Source organism: Pelodiscus sinensis, chromosome 9, assembly GCF_049634645.1.
Source record: "Pelodiscus sinensis isolate JC-2024 chromosome 9, ASM4963464v1, whole genome shotgun sequence".
Lineage (NCBI taxonomy): Eukaryota > Metazoa > Chordata > Testudines > Trionychidae > Pelodiscus > Pelodiscus sinensis.
In genome coordinates, this window is record NC_134719.1 from 32611975 (window position 1) to 32627200 (window position 15226).

The 15226-nt window shown below is 44.6% G+C and overlaps 1 protein-coding gene across 3 annotated transcripts in view; it reads left to right on the top strand.

Annotated features, from left to right (window-relative positions):
• The first annotated feature begins 419 nt into the window (after nt 1-419).
• The window catches only part of LRRC8D (leucine rich repeat containing 8 VRAC subunit D), an 86874-nt gene continuing 72067 nt past the window's right edge, over nt 420-15226 (top strand). For all 3 annotated transcript variants that reach the window (XM_075936450.1, XM_075936452.1, XM_075936451.1), the window contains exon 1: nt 420-834. The gene's annotated coding sequence lies outside the window, so the exon portion shown is untranslated. The remainder of the gene's footprint in view (nt 835-15226) is intronic.

The window sequence follows — 15226 nt, forward strand, 5'->3', positions numbered from 1 at the left end:
AATGGGACTATTAAAAACCTGAAGGACAGGGAACAGAGTTCTCAGACCACTGAGATCCTTGCCACGTTCTTATAATAAAACCATAAGGAATTGGGTGTCTGTGTAAGGTCTGCCAGGCCTTTGTAGAATCCAAACTGCTTTGCTGTGTGTCCTATACCTCATACTGCTAAAGGTCCTTAGTTAAAGCCCTGCCTGCGGTTTTGGAACAGAGCATCCTCTGTACGGCCAGGCAGCCCGGCGTGGCTAAGAGGTTTAGCACAGTGACCACTTAGTGGTCACGGGACGGCTGAGACCTCGCCCTTCCCTGTGGGCTCCTCTAAGCTTTACCCTTCCCTGCCGCTCTCCGTTTGTGCGCAGGTTCGGAGCCAGCCAGAGGCATTACCCTGCCCAAAGCCCGGGCTGTCAGAAGCGGGGGGCAGGCGCGGTGAGGCTGGCGCGGCAGCAAGCAGAAGCCCTACACGCAGCCCGCAACGGGCGGGAAACACCCGGGGCCCAGCCTATTGCTCTCTTCCCGCCCCGGCCCCCGCCCCGGAGGTTGGCACCTGCTGCAACTCCCAGCCCCGAAGCACCTGAGCGCTGGCAGCGCAGGGGTGCCGCGCCGCGGGGAGGGGACTGACGGTCACATGGGCGCCGCCGCGGGGGCCATTGGCTGCGCCCTCAGCCGCGGTGGGCTGGCCCCGGGCTGGGGCTGCGGAGCCCTGGGTGCCGGGTCGGAGCATGTGCTGCGGCGCTGGTAGCCGCCAGGAGCCCCGCGGCTGCCGCCCCTCCCCCCCATGGCTCTCCCGCCGGAGTGACGCGCCTTGCGGCTGCCCGGCGCGCCGCGCCTCTGCCCAGGTTTGTTCCTGCAGCGCGCGGTGGGGGGTGCAGGCCCCCGGAGGGGAGGCTGCTGCAGGCTAGGGCGGGGGGCGAGCCAGAGGGGATGCCCCCCCTCCCCCGGGGAGCTTCTTGGGGTTAATGGGAGGCTGGTGGGGGCGCGCCCCTCGCCTCCTTACTGCGCCCTGCGCACGTGCACGGGGTTCCCCCGCCGCTGTAGGTCCGGCAAGATAAAACCAGCCCAGGGCTCTTCCCTAGGCAACAAACAGTCGCGAACAGGAAATGCTAAGAATAACAATGGTGTCCGTGTCTCCCAGTGAGGGAGCATGTCTGTGTAAGCGGGGGAATGGTCCCGCTATTGTGGGGAACTTTCCTGGCTTCTATACACCCCGGTGAAATGAACCAGCGAAAGGATCTGAGTCCCCGCTCCCACTTCCTTTACCCCACGGCTCCCTGATCCTGAGGGCTCCCCCTCCACTCTCCTGAGTAGCAGAGCCCTTGAAACCCCAACAAGGCTGGGCCCAGGTTTCCTGGGGCTTAATCCCTGACCTTGTAGTCACTAGGGGCAGGAGTTAGGGTGTCCCCACTCCGAGGTGCTCTCTTTACACTGCAGGCCTTCTTGGCCCAGTGATCACTTCATAAGGTTCAAAGCAAATACAATTTATTAAACAACAACGGATTAAAGAGAAAAGAATAAGAAAAAAATGAGAATGGTTACATGAGAACACACAGCTCTGCTCTGTAGCACAGGAACATCAAAACAGCAGCCTGCAGAGTATAAGGACAGTCCACAGTCTCTTTCTTAGAGGCCCTGGATATGCTGCAGGGGGGGCTACAGGCTGGACACGCTAGCTCTGGTAGTGACCACACAGTCTCAAGCTCGAAGTGGCCAGACCCCTCTCCCAGTCCAGAGCCTCTCCCCACACTTTGCTGGTCCCAGGTGCTCACCACATCCAGCTGCAGGCTGTGCTGCTTGGCCAGTTCCAGCTCCTTGTGTTGCTTCTCTGTTCCTTTTGGCTCTCTGAGCCCTGCCAGTCTGCTGCTCAACACAGGGTCTGCATTCCTTGTGCTCTGTATGCCTGGCTCTGCTGCTGCAAAAACTGCCCCTCAGCACAGCTTGCACTCCTCTTAGCAGTGTCTCAGCTCTCTGTTCCTTTTGCAGGACTTCTTCATACAGCTTGCACTGCTCTTTTCAGCTCTCTGTCTTTGCAGGACCTCTTCTGCACACAGCTTGTTTTTTCAGAGAGCGGGAGAGCCAGAACAATCCCAGCTCACAGGGAGGACGGGGCTTGGCCTCTCCCCTCCCTCACTGGCCTGTCCAACCTGTCAATCAGGCTGAGCTGGAGTGTTGGCTGCTTTCCATTGTCTCTGGGGTCAGTCAGTCTCATGAACTCTTCCCCTTCAGATACTGCGAGCTGGCAAACCAAAAACTCCCACAGAGTTTTAGTAAGGGGTAACAGTCCCCTTACATTTGCTTGGACTGACCCGGCACTAAGGACACGGACATGGCGTCCAGCAGATCAATACCCCTGCACCGAAAACTGAACATCTCTTGTCAGCCCTCGTGTCTTCAGATAATGACACAAAATCCCTGTTTGTCTTGGCTGGGAGACCCTTCTAGAGGAGAGCTTGGAATTCATCCAGTACTAGCAGAGCAGGCAGGAATACTGTCCCCAGATTAACACTCAGACATCCCCTCATAAAAGTAGTTCTGTCTTGCCCTGGCAACAGGAGCATCCATGACCACAAGCAATGCCAGCTAGTAGAAACCAGAAAGGTAACTGGTTTTGCAGTTGACTGGAAAAAGTATTATGATTCATCCAGAGATATTTTCCCTTTAAAAATTTTCGTTTTATATATGTGTGTACGTGTGGAGCATTGAATGTCAGTGTACGATACTGAAACAAGTTTTGGGAATGCAAGTTACTTGGGTTTATCTCACTGGGGAATGCATCCAGCTTAAAAAAGCAGTCTCTTTCTGGATCCTTCTTTCTTGCCTTATGAAATTGGTGTGGTTTTTCAATGGTGTCAAATTTTTCTTAGTCATTGACTATGCATAGATAAAGAACTTTAACCTATATGTATTGTAAGTCTCTTAAGCAATACTTATATTTGTAGATAATTCAAGCATGACACCTAGATGTACAGAAACTCTAAAATGTGTCGTATGTACATTTTAAAAATATTAGCTTGTATAAAAACTTTACATGTGCTGCGTAAGTTTATTATAACATTTACTAAATCAGCACAGACAGATTTCTGGTCAATGAACCATTTTAATTCACAGCAGACCCTTACCATTCAGTGGCAGTACTATAGCATGTCTGTAGTGTCTGTTGTCTGGGAATCTCAGAACATTGTGTATTAATTGTTGTAGCCAGACTTCAACCCAAAGAAATTGTATTATTCCTACTTACCAATGTGTTAACTGAAGTGCAAGGTCACTGTGACAGAGCCAGTAATTGTCTCTAGATTAAAGTCTTCTTTAGGTGGTTGACCTTATGGCTTGATAAAATTTAATGTTTTTTTTATAATGCTGTTGAAGATGTTTTTTTCCTGTCTATAGCCACAGCTAAACTACCTTCGGTACTGGTTTGTGATACATATTAATGATTATGGTCAGCAATGGCTTTCTTTCTCTCTCTCAAAATGTATATAGAGAAGGCTTAATTTCTGTGCCACACTTGGTTATAACCATCTGCTCTGAAAGCATTAAAGATAGAAAAAAATCTATACAGCGTAATGATATACAACTATTAAAAAGTGGACAGGGGTGCTAACCTTCTAAAAAGTCTAATCCAGGGTTTCCCAACCTATGCGTTGAGACCCAAATATGGGTCACTATTACATTTCGAAAGGGTCGCCAAGAGTCTCCCCAGGTGGCTCTACCCCCTTTTCTCTCCCCGTTTTTGAATTGGCTTGGGTCACCAAGTCTTCCTGAATTGTCAAAATGGGTCCTCATCTGGAAAAGGTTGGGAACCACTGGTCTAATCTAATGGGACTCTGCCCAGGTGATGGTTTCCCTGCGTGACCTATTAAATACAGGCAGTCCCCGAGTTACGCGGATCCGACATACGTCGGATCCGCAGTTACGAATGGGGCCCTTCCTCTCCCTGGTCTCCAGCAGACCAGGGAGAGGAAGCAAAGCGGCGGAACATGCGGGCAGCGGACAGGGCTGTCCGCTGCCCACGTGCTCCGCGGCTTGGCTCTGCTTTGCCCGCCCCCCCGTCCCCCTGGTCTGCAGACCAGGTGGGGGGGGGACCAAAGCAGAGCCAAGCCGCGGAGCACGCGGCCAGCTGACAGCCCAGACGCCTCTGGGCTGTCAGCTGACCGCGCGCTCCGCGACTTGGCTTTGCTTTGCTCTGCTTTGCCCCCCCGTCCCCCTGCTCTGCAGACCAGGGGGGCAGGGGGGCAAAGCAGAGCAAAGCAGAGCCAAGCCGCGGAGCACGCGGCCAGCTGACAGCCCAGATGCGTCTGGGCTGTCTGCTGCCCGCGTGTTCCGCCGCTTTGCTCCCCGTCCCCCTGGTCTGCAGACCAGAGGGACGGGGAGCAAAGCAGAGCAAAGCCAGCAGGACAGCCACGGCGAGTCTGGGCTGTCCCGCTGCCCCCGTGCTCCGCGGCTTTGCTCCGGACACCTGTGGTACAGCAGCTGGGGCGCTGCCAGTTGGTCCCATAGCGCCGCTCTGGGCGCTACTGGACCAACTGGGCAGCACCCCAGCTGCTCTGCCCCTGGCATCCTGATTCAGCCACTGCTGGTCAGTTTCAGCAGCGGCTGAATCAGGATGCCTGGGGCAGAGCAACTTGGGTGCTGCTGGGTTGGTCCAGTAGCACCGAGGAGCGGCGGCGCTACTGGAGCAACCCAGCAGCACCCCAGCTGCTCTGCCCCAGGCGTTCCCAAGTCAGCCGCTGCTGAAACTGACCAGTGGCTGACTACAGGAAGCGCCTGCCCCGGGCTTCCTGGAATCAGCCGCTGATCAGTTTCAGCAGCAGCTGACTTGGAGATGTCTGGGGTTCTTAAGTTGAATCTGTATGTAAGTCAGAACTGGCGTCCAGATTCAGCCGCTGTTGAAACTGATCAGTTTCAGCAGCGGCTGAATCTGGACACCAGTTCCGACTTACATACAGATTCAACTTAAGAACAAACCTACAGTCCCTATCTTGTACGTAACCCGGGGACTGCCTGTACATGTCATAGAATCATAGAATACTAGAACTAGAAGGGATCTTGAGAGATCACAAGTCCAGTCCCCTGCCCTCATGGCAGGACTACGTTATGGTCTGTATCATCCCTGATAGATGTCTGTCTAACCTGCTCTTAAATATCTCCAGTGATGGAGATTCCACAACTTCCCTTGGTAATTTATTCCAGTGTTTAACCACCCTGACAAGAAGTTTTTCCTAATGTCTAACCTAAACTTCCCTTGCAGCAGTTTAAGCCCATTGCTTCTTGTCCTATCATCAGAGACCAAGGAAAATAATTTGCCCCCCCCTCCTTCCTGTGACATCCTTTTAATTACCTGAAAATATTTTTTAGCTCACTTTACTTCACAAGCTAAAGGTGCATTAGTTTCAAATCTGTTAACTATCTTTCTGCTATTCCAGTCTGTCTACACTCATTTTCTTCATTACTAAATTAAGGGCTTCAACAGTGAACAGCAATTATTACTTTATTTATTCACCATTGCTTCTTGGATCAGTACGCCAAGTCTTACTTTGAGGCCAGCCATAAGATGCTGTGAATAAAATCCATTCTCAGAGATTGATAATTTGTCTGTACACCTCTGATGAAACTTTACTTATGAGGTCTTAGTTTGCGAGTAAGTTATTTTGTTGATATTTTATGTGCCTTTGTGAAGTGTACCAGCAGAGTCACTGTACACAAAATTGGTATTAATATTAAAATAATACAGTAGGGTTAGAGTCTTGGACTCTTCGATCTTGACTTCTAGATCTTGGACATATTGCATGTAGCCATCTTCTACATGGCATGTAACAAACAAGGAATGTCTTGATGATACTGTTGTCTGTTGTCAAGATTGCCTCATCAAAGCAAAGGTTGTATTGACTATGGAAGGTGGGATGAAGGATGGCAAAATAAAAAAAAACATGATTTTTAAAACACCTTGTTGTTAATATGAAGGGAATTCTAAAACCCTTTTAGAAGTGGGATCACTGTCTGTGCAATGTTTTGACAAATCTCCTGGATTTGAAAACAGCAACACTAACAATAACATAAGGAAGATTTGCATGTTGCTACCACATGAAAGTGATATTAATAGAAACAAGCTTGTGAAATGACCACATTAAAAGCTTGATACATTAAAGCAGTCAGACATGCACCCCCCCCCAATCTAACATAGCACTTTTATAACTCATAGGAACATGCAAAATCTGGTTCCTCCATGGTATTCCATTGTTTAGTCTTGCTAAACATTTTACTTCTGTATGACACATGCAGCTTTGCTGGAGGCATCACCTTTACTGAGGCGGCATCCAGCTCACTTTCCTCTGACTACTGAAAAATGACTTTCTTTCCATTAGAAGTCAGAAATAGCTAGGAGATGTGCCAATTGAACATCTTCTTTCTGGGCATCTTTCCTACTTCCATTTCTGGTGCGTCACAAAAAACTAATGCTGTTGCTGGAAGTGCTTGCAGTGCAGGAGAATGAGAAATGGAAAGCATGGCAGCAGTCAGAGAAAACTAGACAGAGGCATAAGCAGACTAAGCAATTGCTTAGGGCTCCAAGCATCTCAACTTCCTCCCCTCCTCCCATCCATTAATTTTTTGGGGGGGGGAAGGGAGAGGAGAGGGAGATATTCCTGTTTAGGGCCACAAGTGTGCTAGCACTGGCTCAGAAACTAGACATTTTTCTGTGGTCAGAAGCACTTGTAATTATAGGAAAAAAATGTAACTGGTTGTTTTAATCCAATAATGTGTCCTGAAAATTCTCAACTGAAATGTGTTCTTTCTGTATATGCCCGCCCAAATTGCCTTATTGGTTCCCGCTGCTTTATTATTGGGCTAATTCAAAGCCTTCTGAATTTAGTGGGCCTTGACTTCAGAGGGCTTTGGATCAGGCCCTGGGTCACTAGCTGGTTCTTTCTCCCTTTCCTGATCCCATCTGTTGCTGTGTCATTTCCTCCTCTTGCAGCCTGACTGGGTGGATGACCAAAAATTTAGTGAGTGCTTCATTCCCATGCTCGCAATTGGTCCCTCTTCCTGTTACTGCACCTCTATCAACTGCACTGGAATTGGCTAGTTTTAATCCAAGGAATTTTAGCTAATCTCTAAGGATTAGACAATGTTTTGAGGATTAAAGTTTTTAATTAGAGCCTAGTGCTGGAGACAGACATCTTGTGGCATACTTTGTGATGCAAGCAGTTTAGGAGCCTAGAGAAATAGACTGTAAATCAGTTTCCAAGATGCATCCCAACAAAAGAACATTTGTGATCATCAGAGATGCTGGGACAATTTGTATATTGAGGATACTGAGAGCTGTTCAACTAAATTATAAGCCTTGTGTATGATGGAAAACATTTGAACTCATGAAGATAATGGAGCAAGTAATTAAGGAAATCATCCGCAAACACTTGGAAGGTGGCAAGGTGATAGGGAACAGCCAGCATGGATTTGTAAAGAATAAATCATGTCAAACCAATCTGATAGCTTTCTGTGATAGGATAACAAGTCTTGTGGATAAGGGAGAAGCGGTGGATGTGGTATACCTAGACTTTAGTAAAGCATTTGATACGGTCTCGCATGATATTCTTATCCATAAACTAGGCAAATACAACTTAGATGGAGCTAATATAAGGTGGGTGCATAACTGGCTGGATAACCATACTCAGAGTAGTTATTAATGGTTCACAATCCTGCTGGAAAATGGAGTTCCGCAGGGGTCTGTTTTGGGACCGGCTCTGGTCAATATCTTCATCAATGATTTAGATATTGGCATAGAAAGTACGCTTATTAAGTCTGCAGATGATACCAAGCTGGGAGGGGTTGTGACTGCTCTGGAGGATAGGGTCATAATTCAAAATGATCTGGACAAATTGGAGAAATGGTCAGAGGTAAACAGAATGAAGTTTAATAAAGACAAATGTAAAGTGCTCCACTTAGGAAGGAACAATCAGTTTCACACATACAGAATGGGAAGCGACCGTCTAGGAAGGAGTACGGCAGAAAGGGATCTAGGGGTTATAATGGACCACAAGCTGAATATGAGTCAGCAGTGTGATGCTGTTTCAAAAAAAGCAAACATGATTCTGGGATGCGTTAACAGGTGTGTTGTGAGCAAGACACGAGAAGTCATTCTTCCGCTCTACTCTGTGCTGGTTAGGCCTCAGTTGGAGTATTGTGTCCAGTTTTGGGCACCGCATTTCAAGAAAGATGTGGAGAAATTGGAGAGGGTCCAGAGAAGAGCAACAAGAATGATTAAAGGTCTAGAGAACATGACCTATGAAGGGAGGCTGAAAGAATTGGGCTTGTTTAGTTTAGAAAAGAGAAGACTGAGAGGGGACATCATAGCCGTTTTCTAAAAGGGTGTCATAAGGACGAGGGAGAAAACTTGTTCATCTTGGCCTCTGAGGATAGAACAAGAAGCAATGGGCTTAAACTGCAGCAAGAGAGGTTTAGGTTGGACTTTAGGAAAAAGTTCCTACCTGTCAGGGTAGTTAAACACTGGAATAAATTGCCCAGGGAGGTTATGGGAATCCCCATCTCTGGAGGTATTTAAGAGTAGGTTAGATAACTGTCTATCAGGGATGGTCTAGACTCTAGAGCAGTGGTCCCCAACCATTTGAGCCTGCTGGGCGCCAGGGGACGTGGCCGGGCGCCAGAGGGTGGGGACTCTTGCGCGCCCGGGGGCGGGGCCTCCCCCCAAGTGCCGCGCGCCTGGGGGCGGTGCTCCCCTCATGCGCCATGCGGGTGGCCAATTCACGGCGCTCCTGGGGCCGGCGCTCACCGTGCGCCCGGGGCTGGCTCCGGCACCATGCATGTGCCACATGCCTGGAGCTAGGCCAGCCCCGAGCACTTGGCGGGCGCACACAAATGCCCCCGTGGGCACCGTGTTGGGGACCACTGGTCTAGAGACAGTAATGGGTCCTGCCATAAGGGCAGGGGACTGGACTCAATGACCTCTCGAGGTCCCTTCCAGTCCTAATATTCTATGAAGTGCTACAGCACTCGCAGGATCTCTAGTTTGAGTACCGAAGTAGATTATTCAATTAAAATGTTTTTTATATTCTTAGTATTTTTTTATCTAAGGTTTTCTTCTGCCTGTTAAGAGACCATTGACCGTGACAAATGACTTTAAGTTCCTTGTCTTCATGCAGTTGCTTCATGTTTCCATGTAGTTTTACAATTTCTAGCATATCTAATAATGAATAGTAATATATTTTAAAGAGTTTTTCACAGTATTTTTGTATTTCTTTCAATAATGAAACTAAAATACTCAGTTTGTGTTTCTTTTAATTTCTATTTACTTGATTCTGCTTTATCGCAATACCAAACATCACAGGCAGAGGCTTATATCAAAATGCCTTTTTCCCCACTGAATTTAGAACCATGGTGTCCAATATGCTAGCTGCTAGCCACGTGTAGTTATTTGGCCAGTTGAGTGTGGCTAGTTCGCTACTTCAGAACTGGTCAGACAGCCTGGGTTTAGAAAATAGAAAAGATAACCACACACCCCTACGTTCCTGGTTATTATTAAGACTTATAAACACATTTATACATGTTAAACTATATGAAAGTGTTTCTTTGGCAAAGAAAACTAAAAACTGGTTTACATGGTTATGACCCAATCCTGCGAAAAGTTACGCACATAATTTTCCATACATGTAGTCTCATGGGTTTGCTTCCATGTAGAGTCTTTGGAGTCTTAGAGTCTTAAGGCTGGATCTGCAAAAAAATTTACTGTTGGCTATATTAGTTGGCTTCCATGGATTCTTGATTGTTGGTGAGTGGTTGCAGGAGTGAGCTCTTCAATTATGTTTGATCGCTGCATTGACATTTTCCAGCATGATAGCTGTCTCTAGCACTAGGCTCAGGAAAGCCAGTTGTAGTTAGTTGTTTTAAATAGATACAGCACAGTTTATTCATGATCACAAGTGCTTCTTACCTTGAGAGAGGCAGTGAGTAAAGTAACACCTTTTATTGAACCAACTTGTATCCTGAGAACATTTTGGGCCCCATTTTCACAGCTGCAACTCTTTTGACTCTATCAGAAGTATATTAGGGATGGATTTTGCTCAGAATCTCATGGGCTGAGTAAAATGGGTGCAGTGTTTCTTTATCCACTTATCAAAGAATAGACACTGATTGCCAGACAAAACCTTTCAGAGATTCCATAGATATTTACTGAAGAACAAAGCCAGCATTCTCAACTTTCAACTTCTTGAGAATTATCATGTTTTTTTTTTTTAAATGATGATGATGATTAAAAAGCAAAGTACATCACAAGCCAGGTTGGCACTTTCTAACACAGTCAGTAAAGTTAATTTCCACATTGTTAATTTTAAAGAACACTACCTCACTCTTTCCTTTCATAAAAGAAAGTTTCAGCAACAATCAATACTCTTTTGAAGTATCTCTGTATTTTTAACAACTGTATTCTTCCAATCTTGCTAACTGGTTTCCCATCTTTTTGAAACAAACAGAGAAGATTGTCTTAGAGCAGAGGTTTTCAAACTATGGGTTGCGACCAAGTACTGGATCATGGAATGTTCGGTACTGGGTCTCATTGCTGCAGGGGGAGAAGATGACCAATGGGAATGCTAAGGCAGGCTTGGAGTTGCCAGATAGTTTCACAAAAAATACTGAACATGGTGGGGGGGGAAATTGGTTGAGCAAAAAAACACACACGGGGACCAAAAAAAAAAAAAAAAAAAGAGTCACGGCCCCATCTGCCCCCACTACACGTGGCAGGGGAAGAATGTAAGAATGTCCCAGGTGACCTTCCATCTGAGAAAAACAGAAAATACCAGCCATTTTACATGTCTGGTGTATTCTGTTTTTTTTTTTTTTTTTTTTTTTTTTACTGTACAGAAGCAGAAAATACCAGACTGTCCGGGCCAATTCCCCTGGCCTCCTATGCAGTGAGGGTGTGTGTGTGGGGGGGGAGCACACAGGACTAGGACTCTGCCCCTGCCCTGAGCACTCCCATTGGCTGGGAACCTGCTGCTGGCTGCTTCTGGGGACAATGGGAGTGCTCAGGGCAGGGGCAGAGTCCTGTGTGCTCCCCCGCCCCCCCACACACCTAGAAGCCAGGCCTGCTATGCAGTCTTTCCCAGCCCCCACTGCTGAGAGTCAGCTGCCTTGCACAGGGGGAAAAGGGTTGCTGAGCCGGCTGTCTTCCTATTCCCTCCCCCGTGTGAGGCTGCCAATTCCCAGCCCATATGGGCTGGGAGCCAGCAGTCCTGGGGGGCTGGAGCAGCTGAAGGCAGAGGGCTGCTCCCAATTAACAGTTAACCGTTACCCAGACAGCATCCCCTGTTAAGGGTGATGCTGACTGGGTAACTGGTTACACGTTCACATCCCTAATATATACTATGACTGTCAAGCAACTAAAAAATTAATCACACTGTTAAACAATAATAAATGATATTCTATTTTAAATATGTTTGGATGTTTTCTACATTTTCAATTTGATTTCAGTTACAACAGTAAAGAGTGTACAGTGCTCATTTTATATTTTTTATTTTTATTACAAATATTTGCACTGTAAAAATTGCATTTTTCAGTTCACCTCAGACAAGTACTGTAATGCAATCTTTATATCATGAAAGTTGAACTTACAAATGTAGAATTATGTACAAAAAATAACTGCATTTCAAAGTAAAACACTGTAAAACTTGAGCTTATAAGTCCATTCAGTACTTTGTCTTGTTCAGCCAATCACTCAAGCAAACAAGTTTGGTTACAATTTGCAGATAATGCTGTCTGCTTCTTGTTTCCAGTGTAACATGAAAGTAAGAACAGGCATTTGCATGGCACTGTTGTAGCTGGCATTGCAAGATATTTGTGATAGATGTGCAAAAGATTCATATGTTCCTTCATGCTTCAACCACCATTCCAGAGAACATGTGTGTCTGCTGCTGTTGCTGGATTCTGCTTGTTAACAATCGAAAGCAGTATGGACTGATGCATGTTCATTTTCATCATCTGAATCAAATGCCATCAGCAGAAAGTTGATTTTGTTTTTTGATGGTTTGGGTTCTATAGTTTCTGCATCACTGTGTTGCTCTCTTAAGACTTCTGAAAGCATGCTCCATACCTCCTCTTCCCAGATTTTTGCCAGTAGTTCAGATTCTTAAACCTTGGGTTGAGCGTTATAGCTGTTTTTTTGAATCTTACGTTGGTACCACCTTTGCATTTCGTCAAATCTCTGGTGAAAGCATTCTTAAATCAAACATCAGCTGGGTCATCATCCAAAACTGCTACAATATGAGATATATGGCAGAATGCAGGTAAAACAGATCTGCATTTAGTCACAAATTTAATTAACACATGGTTTTTTAAATGAGCGTCATCAATATGGAAGCACGTCCTCTGGAATGGTGGCTGAATAATGAAGGGGCATATGTTTGTTTAACATAACTGGCACGTAAATACCTTGCAATTCCGATCATAGAAGTGCCATGCAACCAACCACATCTTTTCACTTTCTGATGACACTGTAAATAAAAATCAGGCAGCAGTATTGCCCATCAGGCTGCACTTATTTGTCTTAGCAATTGGCAGAACAAGAATTAGGACTGAGTGGACTTGTAGGTGCTAAAGTTTTACATTATTTTGCTTTTGAGTGCAGTTACGTAACCAGAAAAGTTACATTTGTAAGATACACTTTTTACGGTAAAGAGATTACATTGCAATACTTGTATGAGGTGAACTGAAAAATACTGTTTCCTTTATCATTTTTACAGTGCATATATTTGTAGTCAAAAGTAATAATATCAAGAGAACATTGTATACTTTCTATTCAGTGTTGTAATTGAAATAATGAAAATGTAGAAAAATACCAACATTTTTAAACATTTCTATTGGTATTGTTTATCAGTGTGATTCATCACAATTAATTTGAATTACAATTAATTTTTTGAGTTAATTATGTGAGTTCACTGTGATTGAGACATCCCTAATGTGTACATTTCAGAATGACATCAATCACTAGTGTGTCACAGGCTGTCAGAAAAGACCTTACTCAGTATGCTTTTATATAATATAGCTCTTTTGTATATAATCAGGTAATCAATTCCCTATCATAAGGCTTAGATCCCCTCTTTATATATCAGGAAACCTTTGAAATTTATATTCAGTTAAAGTTCCTTTTCTCCTGATGGGAAGAGACAGCAGTGGTCTGATGAAGACTTAAAGTAGGTTCCTTCCCATGTTAGGTTGTTGGCTTTGTTTACCTTTTATGTAAATACATCTCCAGTGATTCTCAATTTACCTTCAAGACGTGTTCAGACAGGGAGAACCACATTCCTTTGTCTAGTGTGGGGTACTTTATGCCCTCCCTGCCCTTCATTTTGAGAACGTCAGCCTAACCCTAACATAGTTTTGCCTATGTCATCATTCATACACTACAAAATAACATTAATGGTCAGTGAGTTATGTGTTTTCCAATGGTACATTATATGTCACCTTTTAATGACAACCGTGTTAGATGTACTGCGTATATCAGGCCTAAGAATTGATGACACAGAGTAGTGAACCATTATTGGGCTTCTGGGTCACAAGTATAAAACCCTGGTTATAAGTAGAAAACTAATCCAACATATCACATGCATTTTTTTAGGTTGGCTGTAGATACCCAAGTTGGGGATGAAGGCGAACTTTTACTATTAGCCATTGATGAGAGTCAGAACCAGGGTAAAGCATATGAATAATCTCTTGTGAAGAATCACTGAAGGGAGATGTCTCAGAGGGGTAGCTCTACTAGTCTGTAACTTTTTTTAAAAAAAAAAAAGTCCTGTAGCATATTAGAGACTAACATATATAGTATCATGAGCTTTCATGGGCAAAACCCACTTCCTCAGATGAGAAGTGAGATGGATATGTGTGTGAGAGAGGATCAAAAGAATGATTCTGTAATCTTGCATTGCTTTTAAGTTCGAAGGGAGCTGATAACTGAATTGACATTTAATGTAACTGGTATGTATATTTAAAGTTGTATCTCTTAAATGTTATTTCTAATACAATCAGGCTATAGACAGTTTATCTGTCAAATCTGATTTTATCAGTCAACATCCAGTACACTGTTCAGCAAATAATGCATAAACAGATTATTGTAAATCAAGCTTTCAGGTCAAAGGTATGATATGGGGCATCAGAATTTAATGCAGTAATATTGTTTATACAATAATCATCTGGCTCTACTTACAGTGTCTTGCATTGATGCAACTTTTGACACTGCAGCTTTTGATGTTGCCTTCCTGTATCTGGTTATTGATTAATGAATCTCCGTACTGTATTAATGCAAGCCTCCATGAATGATTAAACAAATATCCACCAACTTACACATTGTAGACAAACAGTGCTTTTTGCAACAAGTTGCCTAAGGAAGTCGAGAACCTTTTTAGTCTGCTATATTGTATATTGACCTGTCACTTGTTGGTTCAGACCAGTGAAAGGAATTATATTCTCTTGCCTTCACTTCTGCTGCTGCCCCCACAAGCACCAGTATGGCTACAGACACTTTTTTTGCATAAATTAGCAATTGTCTCAATCAAAGAGGCAGAGAGAAACTAGACTTCATGCTTAATCTAACTGAGATTTAAAAATGCAAAACCAGAAGCCCACAGAGTTTCTAACAAATAATGACTACTATCCAGAAATGTATATATGCATGCTCCTTTTTTTCATTTTTATAATACAGGCAGTAATTCGTAAAACTTCTCAAACTGAAAGACAGCTAAAGAAAGAAACATGAAAACTTTTGATGCATTTTTTTTCTCTCTAAAGTTTTATTTTAGGTACTTGTTCTATATTCTGTACCTATCCTATTAAGTATTTTATCTTGCCTTACATATAGTAGTGGAAGATGGAGAACAGGTTTGATAATCCTGTTTCTTCAAAAATACCCAAATCTGTTGTACTACAAACACATCTTTCTCTCTGAATATATCTTTCATTACTTCAAAGGTTGTGATTCTAGTAATTTATTCTACCTTTAATCACAGTGAAAAGGGAGTAAGGATGGATTGTACAAAATAACAGAAAAAAGCAATACAGTAATTCCTCAGTTAACACGGTACAGTAAAACTCTATTCAATGCTCCGGGACTCCTGATGGTCCGGCACCATCAGGAACCCGGAAGTGCTGGGGCAGCCAGACAGGCTTCCCCCATTCAGCTGCTGCTGAAACTGTCCAGCAGCTGAATGGGGAAGCCGGGAGGAGAGCAGCTGGGGT